This window comes from Thunnus albacares, chromosome 1 (genome assembly GCF_914725855.1).
Source record: "Thunnus albacares chromosome 1, fThuAlb1.1, whole genome shotgun sequence".
Lineage (NCBI taxonomy): Eukaryota > Metazoa > Chordata > Actinopteri > Scombriformes > Scombridae > Thunnus > Thunnus albacares.
In genome coordinates this window covers 39,881,633-39,897,528 of record NC_058106.1, presented here as the reverse complement: position 1 = coordinate 39,897,528, position 15,896 = coordinate 39,881,633, and the positions used below count along the sequence as shown (strand labels likewise).

Below are 15,896 nucleotides of genomic sequence, written 5' to 3'. Positions count from 1 at the left end.
AGCGGCCCAACTGGGTGAAGGGTGGCGGTTGGCCCGGGCCGCTCGCTGCTGTTGCTCAACCTGCCTGCTGGGCCAGGCTTCCTTCCTCCGCAGCGACCCGAGCATCCAGAGCCAGCCCGCTGCAGCACACGGCCGTGTTTCCCCCTGTTGAGCCTGACGCGCCAAACAGCCTGATGTGTGTGTTTCTGGCGCTGCTCGGCCCGCTCGCCGCCTCCACGCTCCCTGGAGGAGCACTTTCAAAACCTGCTGATGCAACGACCAGCAGAGCTGATGGAGATACAGTGATTAATGAAGTGCCACTGACTGAGTGTGTGTGTGTGTTATTTATTCATCATCATGTGGGGACATAAATCTGTTCATAGCATTACATGTGAGGACTTCGCTCCCACCTGGGGACAAACATTTAGCCCCTGCAAGGTTAACTGTCTTTAGGTGTCAGCCAAAAAAGTTTTCTCGCTTCTTGGTTTGCTTCTGTGTTGTGTCTCATTGCACATGTGCATTAACGTCTCTGTCTCTGCTCCGAACACTTTACATCAAGGTGACGTTAAACTCAACATTAAAATCACTTTTCTGGGCTTTAGGAGAGATTTTCCAACCTGGTCTCTTCAACCTGCGTACAAATAACAGCGTGCAGTCATACACCAAAGTCTGATTTTGCATGGATGTCTACGCGTTTTAAGCTTTTCGGTTAGATTTAGGCACAAAACCAACTTGTTTAAGGAAAGATTATGGTTTGAGTTAACAGTAAAATTCCTCCCAATGAGCCAGAATCACCTTATAAATTAAAACTAAGTCACATTATATCGACTTCCTCTGTCACTCAAACATAACGGCGTTAAAACAGCTTAAAACGTGTAGTGATAATAACACACGAAATGACAAGAAGTTGTCGTGTTATTCGTTCGCCGTCGGTGAGACCAGGCTGGATTACTGAGCGTGCTGGAAGGAGGACGACCTGCTCACAGTAGCAGAGAGCTGCTTCCTGTGGAAAATCTGAAGCAACCAATCAGAGAGCAGCCTCAGGTCACCTGCTTGCGGAAGGAAGACTGGTAACTGACGGATTCACATCAAATGAACCAAATACAGTTTGACTGTTAATGAATGTTGGCATGACTACCTATTTCATATGTTTAACAGCTTTTAACCGCCTTTCTCCTCTATATAATTGGAACGGTGGGGGGGGGGGGGGTGGGGGGGGGGGCGGCGTTGACCAGCTGACGCTGCTTCAGTGGCCTCCCCGGTCTGATCTGAATCTAGCAGAACACCTCGGGGATGTGGTTCGAACCGGAGACTTGCAGCATGAATGTGCAGCTGACAAATCTGCAGAAACGATGTGATGCAATCGTGTCGACACGGAGCAGAATCTCAGAGGAATGTTTCCAACATCTTGTGGAATCTGCAACACCAGTAACTGAGGCTAAAGTGTCCAGTCAGTGTTCATCTCATGTGAAGGACGACAAACAGTCGTGGTTAAATGTGCAGAAATGTAACTTTAAACCCTGTGAAGGTTCCTTAAAGAGACGCATCGTTCCCACATGTCTGTATGTTTGTTCCCTTGTTGTGATGACTGATGGGAGCCATCCAGACTCCACGTGCCTGGAAGAGAATAAAGCCTTCACACTGTTTTAATTTACTGTCTTTCCATAATGAGTTTAATTCACTTGCATGTAATAATTCATAATTATTCATTTGTATCTAATCCAGCAGAATAAATCAGACTTTATCCAATCAGCTCGACGGTCTGACGTGATGTTTTCTTCTCTGGTTGCCTGGAAACTGAACACTGTTGTGGTATGTGACATTACTGAAAGGTCTGTATTCTGCCTTTTTAGACTCATTTTTATATTTTAAACATATCTGTGACATTTTATTCACCAAAAGTTGTTTATATTTCTCTAAATCCATCTTTCCTTCCAGCCAGATTCCTCTCTGTCCTCCAGCAGAAAGATATTTACATCAAATCTGCATTATTAATGAGCTGCTGCTCTGATTGGCTGGAGGTGTGGCCCCCACCTTCACCCCCAGCCAATCAGAACAGGCCCTAATGAAAGCAGCAGCATGTTTACCTGCAGTAATGTCTGCAGACAGTATATAGCGTCTATGAAGCTGCTGCTGCTCAGCTGAGACTCAACAGGAAGTTTCAGGTTTCAAATGATTTAACCATCAATGTGTGAAAAGGCTGAATCTCCATTTAAAGACGTGTAACCAGTAAACCAGTAAACCAGTAAACCAGTAAAGTGATGTGTGGGATGATCAGGGTGATGTTGGAGCCTCCTGTGCTGTAAAAATCTTGAAACTGGCGGCTGCAGAGCGAGCGGCGTTGAGGCGGTTACTACTCGTTACTACGTCACACCAGAAAGTCCAATCAGATCAGCAGGAAGCTTCATCATGAGCCCGCCGCCGCCGCCGCCCGGCGCTACGCCGAGTGTTTACGTAACGTCTGTAGTCGCAGTTTGCATCACAGCCGGATGACGAGTGAAGCAGCACACTGGAAGTGTTGCTGGTTGCTCAGCAGATAAAAAGTCTTTCCAGCCTTCCAGAGGACGGACGTTTACATCAGGAACGACTGAAATTCATTTCTGGAGACGATCTTCTCTCCGTTATCAGCGACCGGTTGTTTGTCTGCTGAACGACACTCAGCTGCAGGATTTTCTACTGTTTCATCTTCAGTCTGTGATGAAGTTTTAAAACATGGTTTCTTTCTGTTCCTCAGCTAAAGGAACATAATATATCTGAGCTAAAGCTAAGCTAACGTTTGAAAAACTTCAAAAAGCTTCATAGACGCTATATACTGTCTGCAGACATTACTGCAGGTAAACATGCTGCTGCTTTTATTAGGGCCTGTTCTGATTGGCTGGGGGTGAAGGTGGGGGGGGCCACACCTCCAGCCAATCAGAGCAGCAGCTCATTAATAATGCAGATTAGATGTAAATATCTTTCTGCTGGAGGACAGAGAGGAATCTGGCTGGAAGGAAAGAGTAATTTCACAGCACAGGAGGCCTCACCATCACCCTGATCCATCCCAGAGATCAGTTCACCAGGTGATGGCCTCTCTGAGTATCAGCTGATCAGCACTTTAATCATTTTTGTAATAATGATGTCATTAGTGCAGAGACGTTTGCAGCCGATGGAGACGACGTGTGTGTGCAGAAAGTGGAAGTGATCGGAGAAAGCTTTGTTCTCAGGAAGGAGATACCACGATAACACGCCTGAACACCTGCAGCTGTTATCTGTCTGCGTGTGATAAGAGTCCAACTGTGAATGTGGGGAATGGAAGTCGTTTCATATTGTGTTTGGTTTGTGTAATTAGCTGAGACATGCGTGTAACGTGTGTGAAACTACAGAATGATCACTGCTGCTGTTTATTACATTTATTACCTGCTGAAGCGTCTGTGTGCTTTTATTATGAAAACAATAAAGGAGATATAAGAAATGATGACATCACATCCTCTGTGTGTTAATGTTCTTAGTGGTTTATGTTTTGAGCAGCTGCAGCTTTATGTTTTTAGTAAACAGAAAGTAACCTGATGAAGCTGCATGTAACATAGTCTATCATCATTACCATTGTTATAATTATTACGGATGAGATGGAAACGTCAGTGTGTTTCTGGTCATTTAATAAGAGGTGAGATGTGTGAGATTGTTCCTGGTCAGACTGGTTTAGTTTCGTTGGTTCAGTTGTTAAATCTCAGCCGTGTGTCTCTGCTGCTGCTTCACACTCGAGGAAGATGGATCTTGTTCACGTTGCGTCTCGTTGCCACAAGTAGAAGATAACGACACGCTAACACGACTGCTCGCCCCGAATGATTCAGCACAAAGTTTCCTGAATGAGACCAGAAGTAAACAGACTCAGCTTGATGCAGCTCTCAGGAGGTTTCTGAACAAAGTGAAGACGACTTTCTGTTTGTTGTTGTTTGAATGGAACTTTATTGGACTCGTCAACAGACAGACGTGTTGAGTCTCTCTGTCAGAAGCAGCGATACGCTGCGAGACCTCCAGTCTGCTGGAAATCCACACAGAGAAGAAGAAGAAGAAGCTGTTCTGTTCAGAGGTCGCAGGATTTACATGAAGGGTTAATTAATAAAGTCGTGCTGTCGGCTTCACACTGAACTCCTGAAACACCTGAAACACCTCAAACTCCTCAAACACCTGAAACTCCTCAAACACCTGAAACACCTCAAACACCTGAAACACCTCAAACACCTCAAACACCTGAAATACCTCAAACACCTGAAACTCCTCAAACACCTCAAACACCTGAAACACCTGAAACACCTCAAACACCTCAAACACCTCAAACACCTCAAACACCTGAAACTCCTCAAACACCTCAAACACCTGAAACACCTCAAACACCTCAAACACCCGAAACACCTGAAACACCTCAAACACCTGAAACACCTCAAACACCTCAAACACCTCAAACACCTGAAACTCCTCAAACACCTCAAACACCTGAAACACCTCAAACACCTCAAACACCTGAAACACCTGAAACACCTGCTTCTGCATCATGTTGATCTTTGTTCAGCACAGTACTGGTCTGTACTGGTCTTTACTGTTCTGTACTGGTCTTTACTGTTCTGTACTGGTCTGTACTGGTCTGTACTGGTCTTTACTGTTCTGTACTGGTCTGTACTGTTCAGCACTGGTCTGTACTGTTCAGTACTGGTCTGTACTGTTCTGTACTGGTCTGTACTGGTCTGTACTGTTCTGTACTGGTCTGTACTGGTCCGTACTGTTCAGTACTGGTCCGTACTGGTCAGTACTGGTCCGTACTGTTCTGTACTGATCTGTACTGGTCCGTACTCTTCTGTACTGGTCCGTACTGTTCTGTACTGGTCTGTACTGTTCAGTACTGGTCTGTACTGGTCTGTACTGGTCTGTACTGTTCTGTACTGGTCTGTACTGGTCTGTACTGTTCAGTACTGGTCTGTACTGTTCTGTACTGGTCTGTACTGTTCAGTACTGGTCTGGTCTGGTCTGTACTGTTCTGTACTGATCTGTACTGGTCCGTACTCTTCTGTACTGGTCTGTACTGTTTAGTACTAGTCTGTACTGTTCAGTACTGGTCTGTACTGTTCTGTACTGGTCTGTACTGTTCAGTACTGGTCTGTACTGGTCTATACTGGTCTGTACTGGTCTGTACTGGCACTCTGTAGTATATTTTTATGCTTCAAGTCTATTTTCTTATTTTTTTTATTAAGGCTGTGGGGAAACATTAAAATGTTCAGTCTGTGAACTCATCAGACTGTTTGAAGCAGTTTGCTGTGTGAACCAGCAGAGGGCGTTCTGAAAGTTCACTATCAGCTCTCTGACTTGTCAGTAAACTAAGATGATAAATAAAAATGGAGGACAGCAGCGAGTGAAGCTGATTGGATAATAGCAGCTGCTTCACACTCAGGTGAGACGTCGACTCTACGAGCTGGTCTGACACACAGAGCAGCTGCACGACACCAGATATGAAGAACTGAAGAGTCAGACGCTGATGACAGTAAACTGGATCTCCCACACATCACGGGATCTGGATCATGTTTGAATTAATTCAAACAAATGACTCGTGACAGCCGTCGTAACTCACCAGCAGTGGTTGTGTGAGAAGCTGCTGCTGACCTTTGACCTCCTTCTTCTTGTGTGTTGGAGTGAAATGCAAGTGACCTACACTCACATCTGTCCCTGAACGCATCGTGAAATGCCTTCATTCACTGAGCACTCGCTGCACTTTGAGCACGCCTGTTGGCCATTTTGCATTTCAACCTTTAGATTATGTCACCTGAGAGCCTCCAAAATGGCGGCCGGTCACCTGAGGCGGCGGCACCCTGTGCTCCGGTCACATCGTGATGATGGATGAAATCCCCCCCCCCAAGCAGTCGGCCAGTTGTGTGTTCCAGCAGACGGATTATAAAAGTGATGGACTCCAGTTTAATGGTGACAAAGGTCAGACAGTGTGGTATGATGACAACGTGCCGCGCCGATACGGACGCTTCCTCGTGCCAACTCTGCAGATAAGAGGAAGCAGAGTTGAAATTCTGCAGATCGGCCTGAGATTAGTCTTATCTTCCAACCATCAGCTCGTGTTTAATTTGTGAGCTGTGGTGATGAAAGGCAGGAGGGCTGATTGAGCAACGCTGCCCAGTGCTTTAAAAGCACTGCCAAAACCCGGCTGCCAAAAAAACGGTTTCATAACCAAAACCTGACCACAGCTGATAGCTCGCAAAGAGGGAAGCACTCCGTGACCTCAAATTAACTCATCATCTCTCCAGAGGTGATTCCTGCTCTGTCCAAACAGCCACAAATCTGATTATCTTCAGGGTTCATACGGGACACTGAGAGTTGTGCTGTTAGACGTCTGACACCTGAAACAGCAGCATTACACACTGCCGTCAAACCAAAACTGAAACGAGACGAGCTAAAATATACAATTAGTTCATTTATTATCATTATTTATTAACCCTGCAGTCTCAGGAAGCCTTTCTTTATATCACCTACGTCAGGAAAGCAAAGTTCTGGCAACAAAAAGAACAAAAACAGGCTGAAAAACAGTTCGACCAATCACTGCTGTCGGACATCAGTTATACATACTGTGACATGTTCACCATCATCACGGTGAGGCTGCAAGGGGATAAAATGAGACGGGACTTTAAGTTGTTTCCATGGAGATGAACTGAAACCCTGTAACTCATTTCAAAGATGTTATATGCAGTTTCTGCTGCTTTATCAGCACAACAAATCTGCTCAGAATATCTCAGTGAGATGAAACACGCTGCCAAATGCTGCTGTCATTATATTCACATTTTCACATCCAAATAATTAAATCCAGGCCTGTGAATATTCTCAAACCTTTTATATTCCTGTGGATGCTGTGGACCGACATTATGGGTAATTTTCTTCAACAAAGTCTCCTTGAAGACTTGCTAAATTGTGGATTTGGACTCGCAGACTTCCTGGGAACGTGCCTGCAAACTCATCGAGTCTGTGCTGAAGTCTGGACGTTTGGATTCAGCCCGAGAGTCTGCAGACGTGCTAGCTAGTGCTAAATGCTAACATCAGCATGCTACCATACTGCATAATGTTTAGCAGGTATAGCAGGTACAAGTGTAAGTATATACGTCAACATCATGGAGTCAGTCTGGGATGAACATGAAGACACAGAAGCAGCAGAAGAAGAAGATGCAGAGAAGCTGAAACACTGAGAACTGCTGCTAGTTTATTAAACTCTGGATCAAGTTAACTGATCAATAACAACTATTCAAAGCATCCTCACTTCACCTTTAGTGTCTAAAACTGTTGCACAGTACTGTACATCTTTTGAATAAACTGTTAATTGCTCCGTTAGTGAACGAGCTGCTGAGCTAACGAGCTTCACTATTTACGGGATGAAATAGTGTTTAAACCTGATAAACCTGATCAGTTTGTCTCATGTATCAATACTGAAGTTCTATATTTAAGTGGAGAGTCAGACTTTACCTGCTCTGAATCAACCTCGTCTGTCCTCTGAGTGGACGGAAACAAAGGATGACATAATAACTGTGAGCCAATCAGAGCGCATCTGTCCGTCCATCCTCAGTCTCTCCCTTTAACACGTCTCTGTGCTGACTCGCCGGGGTCATCGCCATCGCAGGCAGGCGGCCAGTCTGATTGGTTCACCCCCCCACATCCTCCCCCTCCCCCGAGAGACTGTGAGGTGACATTTAGCCTCCATTTGACTGAGCCGACATGCAGCCGGACAGACAGACGAGTGGAGAGGAGGGAGGAGGACATGTGTACTCCAGTGTTGCTCAAAGGTCCCTGGGCAGCCATTTAACCCCCCCGCCCACCCACCGCCCACCCACCCACCGCCCCCCCCCCCACAGACACGACCAGCTGCTGATCTCGGCTGTACAGAGGTGAGACAGCTGCAACACACACACGCGTCGAGATCTGGATGACTTCAGACTGGCTGTTGGGACAGACTCAATCTGTGTATCAGCTCTACAGCGTCGTCACGTTTTCCCTCTCTGGAGGACGGCGGCGGCGGCGGCGGCGGCGGCTGGCTGATGAGGGTTGACGTAGCTCATGTCTGGATGTCTCGTTAAACCAGCAGGAATAACTTTCAGTCATCAAACTCCTGATTTCTGTCACTGTAGTCAGAAGAAATGCATCAGTTCATACACATGATGCTGCAAGAGAAACGTAACGTTAGCAACAAGCTAACAGATCCGTCCTGCTGATGGCGTCAATCTTTATTTTAATCACATTTGATGACAAATATTTTCACAAACAGAAATTTCATATTTCCATCATGTTTTCCATCGTTTGACCTTTGACCGTTGCTCTTTAATGATCTCGTTGTGGATGGAAACAAACATTCATGACATTTTTTTGATAATTTTCTTGGAGTTTGAGACACATTTGGATGGAAACTATGCGACGGCGCCGCCCTCGTCTCTCTCTCTCTCTCTCTCTCTCCTCGTTTCACCTCTTTACTGTCGACTGAACAAACAAATAAAAACAAGTTTTGTCTCAACTGAAACCACATGGATGCACGGCGTGTCCTTCACCTTTAACTTTTACTTCTGCACGGCTGACTCCGGATCCCGTCGTCTCCTTCAGTTCAGACAGAAGGCACGACAGGGTATCCCAGCATCCTTTGCAGCATCATCAGAATGAGTAAAAACCTCCCAAAAACGTGTGAGTGATTCCTCCACTTCAAGACAGCAAATTTATGAGCAAAGAAATAAACTTGCAGTTGACAGTTTGAGTTCAGTCTCATTCTTCAGCAGTGAATCATGTGACTTCATCATCAGCATGTGAGACGTCTTTTTTTACCTGCCGCTAACGTTATAGCCGCGGCGCTAAACGTCCCTCCTGCCAGGCCGCAGCCGCTGAGTTATGGTTCAGTTTAATCCGACACAGCAGCAGAGACGCTCTGCAAACTGAAGCAATTACCTCCAATCTCATAATTCATGTGAGCAGCAGCAGCAGATTCCTCCAAACGCTCAAAACTTCAGCCACAGTTACAGAACAGAGAGAAACGCACGTTTGTTTCCCAACAACCACTGGACGGATTTCAACAAAGATGAGTTTATTTACTGTAAATACTCATGTTCCACAGGGAATACATACCACGTCTGCAGAAATATAAAAAAAATCAGACCAAAAATATGAAAATCTCAAAGAATGAGAAAAAAATGTTGCCTCATTTATCTTGAACCCCTTCAAAATAAAGTGTTTTTATATCCAAAAAAACCAAAAAAACACACTCAACCACAGGAGATGCATGTTTTAGGAAAGTAAATAGAAAATAATATTTGTAAATTAATAAACTTTATTTCCACAGCTGAACAAAATGCTCCATACAAAGACAAAGGATCATAACATTTACAATAAAAGAAGTTGAATCAAAAAAGACGAGATGAGAAAATAAAACAATAAAACAATAAAATGTGTTGACGTGTTGACAGAATGTGTGTCAGAGGTGAACGTTTCATTCGTCCTTAACTGGTCACATGAACACTGGAGCTTCATGTCTGGACTCTGGATCCACAGAGTCGTGTTGTGTTTCACCAGTCCACCTACAGGTCTGTGGATTTCCTCCTGGTCCCGTCGTCCCGCCGTTCCACAGAACAACAACTAGTTTGTTTATTGTATGAAAATGGATTTGGAGAGAAAGACTGGCAGACATCATTTTAATGTAATTTACCCTCCCAGCAACAGTTTTATGTGAAATATTTCCACCGTTCCAGGTCTGATTGAAGCTTTTCAATTAAAGATGTGAAAGTGTTTTTGTTAAGATCTGATAATTGTCGACAGATCAGATCAGTTCACACCTAAACTGAATTAAACCCAAACGTTCTTCTAGACGTTTTACAGATTAGATTCTTTACAGGAAACTCTTTGAAAAGTGCAATTTATAACCTGAAAAAGTTCCAAATCTGTTTAAGAGTGTGATTGTCTGGAGGACGGTGGATATCCGGTCGAGATAAACAATAACGTATCGTCGGCGTATAATGAAAGTGTGTGTTTCGAACCACATCTGAGAATTCCTGGATTCAAACCAGCAGATTTAGGTGTGAATAGATATAAAGGTCAGATCGCCGGGGTCAAAGGGCATCCTGGCGAGATCCTCTACCAAGTGTGAAATATTGGGATCTCATCCGATCACTACTGACAGAAGCCTTAGATGAAGAATATAAAAGTGTTATCCAGGATAAATACGCCCCCCCCCCCATCGAACGCCTCCTCCGCATCCAAAGAGACAAAGAGACAAAGACCTCCGGTGTCTCAGCTGATGTTGGAGAGAGAAGAATATTGGTGAAGCAGTGTCGGTTTCTCATAAACCCGGTTTGGTCTGGTGATATAATGTTTGGCATCATTGCTTTAACCCCGGGATTCCACCGGGCGTGTGTGCGCTGCGTTCCGGCTCCGGCGCGGTTTTGCTCCGTCCTCTGCACGGCGCCCTATTCCAGCGGGAGCGTGTGAGAAGCGGAGCGTCTTCACTGCGGGGAAGCCCTCCGCCGTTTAAAGTCAGTTGCACTCCTACTACAGTAATTACAGCAGCCTAGTCAAAGCTGATAAAGTTCCTTAAGGCTACCGTAATTACTGCAGTAGCAGAGCAACTAAACTGCCCAATTTTGTCAACTTGCTCAGCTTTCGTTGATTTGGTCATTTTCCTCGATCTTTGTGCTTCTACTGTGGTTAATTAGGCTACGTAGTTAAATGGTTTCTTTATTCATCTGTTTTAATTGTGTTTATTGTTGATATACGACCAGGAGTCTGCACGGGGTGTTTTATTTTGAAAATTGACCGGATGCTCAATACTGTTTCTGTGCCTGACTTCCTGCGCAGCTCGATCTGCTCTGTGCTGCTTGACGCGGCTTCCGTAAAATATAGACGAGGCGCCGATCTTTAGCGCTTCTGAAACGCTCCGCGGCGCCCGATAGAATCGGATACATTGACCAGAGTGGCCACGATCAGCTCCGGCGGCCGCGTCGGAGCCGGAACGCGGCGCACACACACCCGGTGGAATTTAGGGGTTAGCTAGAATTTTATAGTCCTCATTTAAAAGAGAGATGGGCGATAAGAACTGCAGTCAGAACTTTCTCTACCTGGTTTTAATAGTAAAGTTACTGAGGCCTCAGTGAGAGTTTGAGGCGAGGCTCCGGGGGGGGGGGGGGGGGGGGGTTTGGATAGCCATATGGACCGGGGGCGTTGCCACTTTGCATTAATTTAATTTAATTTTGAGTCTGTAGTTTCACAAGGTTTTAGAGGTTGATCATCTCTGTATAAAGCAAACATGTCTGTATGTTTGTCCTTCACGTATCTGGAGAACCGTTCATCTGATCTACTTCATACCTGGCAGGTGGATCGCTGGGGAATCAAGGAGGTGCAATGTTGATGTGTGAAGTTGTTTGGATGAGCAGTTCTCAAGAAATATACAAAAATACCTCATAAATAACGTTGATTTGCTTCTTCTTCTGCCGGTGGAGTCAACGAGAGGAAATACAGACGGCGCCACTGCGACACACATTGTGGTCGGATACGGTATTACATCCATAGTGATGAGAACTATAAGGAGAGAAGGAAAAGTTTAGAGAATTAAACTCCCGTTCATCACACGTGTGGGAACTTGTATGTTCAAGGTTCTACACTTCATCTGATCAACTTCAGCTCAACTCAAAATTATCGTCTCCAGATATCCTGCATGTGAGGCGTTTAGGAAGCATCAGTAAATTGTAGCGTCTCCAGATATTCTGCATGTGAGGCGTTTAGGGGGCATCGGTAAATTGTAGCGTCTACAGATATCCTGCATGTGAGGCGTTTAGGAAGCATCGGTAAATTGTAGCGTCTCCAGATATTCTGCATGTGAGGCGTTTAGGAAGCATCGGTAAATTGTAGCGTCTCCAGATATTCTGCATGTGAGGCGTTTAGGAAGCATCGGTAAATTGCAGCGTCTCCAGATATTCTGCATGTGAGGCGTTTAGGAAGCATCGGTAAATTGCAGCGTCTCCAGATATCCTGCATGTGAGGCGTTTAGGAAGCATCGGTAAATTGTAGCGTCTACTGATAGCCTGCATGAGAGGCGTTCAGGGGACGGGCAGTGTTCTCTCCAGGTGTTGAGAAATCGTCCTGGTCTGAACTGCACTCGCGGATGGATTTCATGTTGTTCGGGGACTGTGAGGCCTACAGCTGAGAGCAGAATGTTTGAAAGGTTTCATTCATGACAGATGGGAGTACTGTGAGTTCACCTGCGGGGGTCCGTATGTGTTTAAATAACCGGGATGCCGATTGGCTCTTAATTTGGTGTGACAAAAGACGTCCTGCCTCCCGTGAAGATTTCGCCTCTCTTGATGTCATTCGGGGGGACGGAGACGCTGACAACCTGCCGTCCAACTCTGTTATACTTAATAAACTGTTCCTGTTTTTGTTTTTTCAGTTTGTTTTGCCTTTCGGGAGAATTAGAGATAATCTCTCCTCAGATCACCACCTTTAATGTCTCCCAGAGTAGAGATAAGGATATGAGGTCAGAGTTATTAGTTAGAAGGAAATCATCAATCACTTTGGAACTTATTTCACACACTGTCATCACTAAAAAACTGTGCAAGTCAGTCTCTGGGGTTTTCCTCCTCCGCTCAGAGATGTTCTTCTTTGTTCTTATCGATTAGTCGACTGACAGGAAATTAATCTGCAGCCGTGCAGGTCGAACTCGTTGGTCCTGAAAACTTGAGCTGGAGATAAATCGTCCTCTGATGATCTGCTCTAAATGACACTAATGTCTCACCTGGATTATTCATTAGCCGAAGCCTCTCCCTGCTACCAATCCCAGAGGTCAAAGGTCAGTGAGGCGCTGCGCTGTGTGAAACGTGACCGTGACAGTTTGTGTGTGTGTGTGTGTGTGTGTGTGTGTGTGTGTGTGTGTGGTTACTCAGAGTGATCAGTGTATCAGCAGCTCTCTGATCAGGTTTAACTTCAGGTATCATGAAGCTGGCTCGCTTCTAACCCGGGTTAAATCACCATGGCAACCTGTTCTGGAGCAGGTTAACTGTTTCAAACCTGTTCAAACACCCCGACCACTGACCAATCAGATCACTGGAAACATCCAGTCATCATTCCTACAGGATCCTGACATGGACAAAAGTCTTGAGTTTACAATTAAGTGACAAGTAATAAAGAATGATACATATATTTATATATATATATAATTTATAGATCAGTAGAAACATGTTATTGTGGTTTTAAACCTGAGTTTCTAACAAACGTAGAGATGATGAGTGAAGCAGTTTATTTATGTTCTGATTCATCACCGCAGCTCAGACTGAAACCTCAGTTTGTCTTTTATTAGAAAAATAATCCACACGTTATTATTATTCATGCAACATCTGGGTCAGATCATTCAAGATCAAAAGCAGAAGATACTCAGTCTATAACAGACAAATATATAATAATTCCCTTAAATATTTTAAGCCTTACTTTTAATATCTGGAAATGATTCCTGGTGTTTCTTGTTGTTCTATTGTAGTTATGTGACTGTTATTGTTTACATTTCATGGCTGAATATCTTCTGATGACGCTGCTTCGCCTCTTTCACATGAACGCTGTTAATAACCAGATGACTGTAAACGTGCGTCTACGTGCAGCAGAGCGGTAACCACGTGTCCTCCTCGTTGTTTTTATTGATTAGTCGACTGACAGAAAATTCATCTGCAGTTATTTTAATAACTGATTCATTGTTTCAGTCATTTTTCAAGCGAATCCTCTTCTGTTCTCTGATGTTTTTCTTTATTTTACATCAGGGAAGTTTTGGATCGTTTGTTAAGAGTCACCGTCCTCTGACACTCGATGGTCTGACTGGTTCTCTTTATAAGAAATGTCTTTAAGCATTTTTACCTTTGTTCCACAGTTTGTGGTTGGTGGGGGTTGGATGGGGGGGCGGAGGGTTGGAGGCGGGATGGGGGGGGGGGGGGGTTGGGGGCGTGCGCTGGGGGGGTCTCCAGCCTGTGGTTTATGTGTTCTGTGCTGCTTGTAAGTCTTGTTTGGATAAAACTGCCAAATGACTAAAATATAAATTATTTGATGATAAATCAATAATGAACATAATAATTTGTTGATTATAAAACTTTTCAACCAGCTGTTTTAGTTACAACATGAAGATCTTTTATTACATTCGTTCTCTTACTCAGATTATAACTGGAACATTAACGCAGCTGGTGATGTCACAGCACTAGTCTGAGCTGATTGGTCGGTTGATCTGGTGACCTGAGAGTACCTGCAGCGGCCCGGTGAGAGAGAGAGAGAAGTAGGCTGGTGTCTCTTTATCTCTGTGTAAAGAGCGTCTGTCCTATCAGTGCTGGATGTTACTGCGATACAGCACACAGGAAACACAAAGCAGCGGCGCGGCGCTCATTGTCTCAGCTGACTGGCTTTGTGTGTGTATCCAGGTCACAGCGCTGCTATCTGTGGGATTAATATTTAGACTGCAGGGAGCAGAACAGCTCTGAATGGAGCAGGTAGAGCAGAGCAGCCAAAGCTTCACTCCAACCTCTGTTTACTCTGATTAATTATTGTCTGGAGGAGGCCGCGTCTCACGCACACGCCTGCACGCTGCAGAGTCTGCGGCTGCTGCAGACGCCTGCAGACGATGAGGACGGTCTGAAGGACTTCCTGTTGATTTTACCAAATAAGACACATATGAGAGAAGGGACAAAGCTTGTTGTCTTATTAAAATATTGTTCACCTGCCTGTAATTCTGCCCTGATGGTGGCGTTAGAGGCCAGACAGTCAGTCACATATGCAGGAAACTCAGGCCTCCTTGTGCTGGGCTCTGATTGGTCGCTGATGGTCCTGCTGAGGCGTCCAGACTACCAGCATCACAACCTCATTATTATCAATAATTATATTAATTCCTTTCTTTTAGACGGACACTCTGCAGCCAGTGAACAAAACCGACTAATAATTGAAAATAAAAACAATTTAAACAGCAAAATCTATTTATTTCATGTCAGTAATAATAATCATAAACTCATCTGTGCTGATGTCAAGTTTAACTTTGTGCTGTTGACCAGTAACAAACCGTCAGTACGGAGCTACTTTAGTGTCTTTATTATACCGATGCAAGTTAGCTTCAAGCTAACTCTGGTGCATCTTTAATGTTTCAAACTGTCAATAAATAAATCAATCAAATCAAACACAACAAACAAAAATCAAACACAACAGGTCTGCAAACATGTTTTATTGCAAGTGAAATAAATACACAAATACACAAAATACATATAAATACACATAAATACACATAAATACACAAATACACAAAAATACATATAAATACACAAATACACATAAATACACATAAATACACAAAAATACATATAAATACACATAAATACACATAAATACACATAAATACACAAATACACAAAAATACATATAAATACACATAAATACACAAAAATACACAAAAATACACATAAATACACAAATACACAAAAATACATATAAATACACAAAAATACACAAAAATACACATAAATACACAAATACACAAAAATACATATAAATACACATAAATACACATAAATACACATAAATACACAAAAATACACATAAATACACAAAAATACACAAATACACAAATACACAAAAATACACATAAATACACATAAATACACAAAAATACACATAAATACACAAAAATACACATAAATACACATAAATACACAAATTTACACAAATACACAAATACACAAAAATACATATAAATACACATAAATACACAAAAGTACACAAAAATACACACAAATACACACAAATACACAAATTTACACATAAATACACAAATACACAAAAATACATATAAATACACATAAATACACATAAATACACAAATACACAAAAATACACATAAATACACAAAAATACAC

At 43.6% G+C, this 15,896-nt stretch overlaps 2 protein-coding genes across 2 annotated transcripts in view; one reads left to right on the top strand and one right to left on the bottom strand.

The window, feature by feature from the left end:
- Positions 1 to 15,896, top strand: part of LOC122986896 (NLR family CARD domain-containing protein 3-like) — a 1,497,050-nt gene that overhangs the window by 269,926 nt on the left and 1,211,228 nt on the right. The gene's annotated exons all lie outside the window — the stretch shown is intronic.
- LOC122986857 (NLR family CARD domain-containing protein 3-like) overlaps positions 1 to 15,896 on the bottom strand; it is a 934,102-nt gene that overhangs the window by 638,013 nt on the left and 280,193 nt on the right. The gene's annotated exons all lie outside the window — the stretch shown is intronic.